This window comes from Crocuta crocuta, unplaced genomic scaffold, assembly GCF_008692635.1.
Source record: "Crocuta crocuta isolate KB4526 unplaced genomic scaffold, BGI_CrCroc_1.0 scaffold1126, whole genome shotgun sequence".
Taxonomy (NCBI): Eukaryota; Metazoa; Chordata; class Mammalia; order Carnivora; family Hyaenidae; genus Crocuta; species Crocuta crocuta.
In genome coordinates this window covers 12,411-14,264 of record NW_027527451.1, presented here as the reverse complement: position 1 = coordinate 14,264, position 1,854 = coordinate 12,411, and positions in this window count along the sequence as shown.

Genomic DNA, 1,854 nt, shown 5'->3' with positions numbered 1-1,854 from the left:
TTGAAGAACATTCCACAAACTTCCCCTAGATATTTTGATGCTATCTCTGGATTTCCATTTTGTTTATGATTCATTGGTAGAGGCAATATGTTAGAAAAAGCACATTTTAAAAAGTTCTCTCAACAACCCTCATCCTGTGGAATAGTTCCTTTTCATTCTTCATTCTTTTCAAGAGCTAAAATCAGCACAGGTGCTTGACTTCATTCTGAACTGCCTTGCATCCCTTGATTGTGTGCATGGGGGATGTCACTGACAGAATGCAAATATTTTATTTGCTTAGATAAAGCCATGAACCCATTACAATATATTTTGCTTGGATTACTGTCTGAATTGCTAGCACCTAAGAGAATAGCAAAGACTAGGACAGAAGTCTAGAGGAAAACAAAAGGAAAAAAAAACAAAAAACAGAGCCTGAGGCCTGTGAGCAGAGACCTGAGCTTCTAGTTCTGAAGGAGGTAAAAGTGGGGTTTATTGTACAGCCAAAGGTTAACAGTGAAAGATACCAACAAAAGAAAGGGGTATTGAAAAATAAGATGGATTACCTTCACAGTTTTGCCCAGGATCACACCCAAGTTTTCAGGTCTTTGAATTCCCAAGGTTCAGGGCTTATATAGACTCAAAGTGAATAGACGACCTTTGTGACCTGTTACAGACTGTGTGTATGTTTCCTACAAAACTTCATATGTTGAAACCTAATCAGCAATGTGATGTTGTTTGGAGGTGGGTCCTTTGGGAGGTGTTTAGGTCATGAGGGTAGAACCTTCATGAATGGTATTAGTATCTTTATAAAAGAGACCCAGAAAGCTTCCTTGCTTTTCCTACCCTGTGAAGATAAAGTGAGAAAGTGCTGTCTGTGAATCAAAAAGTGGGCCTTCGCTAGATACTGAATATGTTGGAGACTTAATCTTAGATTTATAGCCCCCAGAATTATGATAAATACATTTTTATTGTTTAAACACCCATCTTATGGCCTTTTTGTTATAACAGCCCAAGCTGAACTAAGGCAAGACTCTTCAATGCTTCCCTCCAAAGCTTGAATCCTCTCTGCAACATTTTAAACAAGTGGACATGCAGTATCTTTGATGATCACACCTTCACAGACAAACAAGTTATTAATTTCTCAGGCAATGAATTCCTCCTTTGTTCTCTTCAAGAACAATGGAGAATTTTCTCCTAATTTGGGTTATGTGGTAATACAGGTTTTATTGCTGTCTCATATAACAATTCTTCAGCTATTTGAAGACAGGAATTGGACCCACTTGGATTTCTCACTATTCTAATTTCCATGTTTATAAATTCTTCCTACTCTGACATTGCTTCATATCCCTATATTATCCCAGACATTTTCTTATGGATGGACTCTAGTTTGTCAATATCCTGTGCAATGTCCTTAACTAAAAATAGTTTTTCAGGTGTAGTTGGAGTAATATAAACTATAGCAGACCTATTGGTTTTTTTCTTCTAGAACGTTTCCTTCTATTAAAGATCACTTTAGCATCTTAGAAGCAAAGGTATACCATTTGCTTTCTCACCTAGTGTTTACTGTTGCTAAATACCCCAGAGTTTTTTCCTACATTTATTACTATTAAGCTATATCTCACATCTTTTTAAAAAATTTTAATTGTTTTTTATTTATTTTTGAGACCAAGAGAGGCAGAGCATGAGCAGGGGAGGAGCAGAAAGACAGGGAGACACAGAATCTGAAGCAGGCTCCAGGCTCTGAGCTGGCAGTCAGCACAGAGCCCAATGTGGGGCTCAAACCCACGAAACACTAGATCATGACCTGAGCTTCAGTTGGACACTTAACCGACTGAACCACCCAGGCACCCCTATATCTGAAATCTTTAAAGTGCA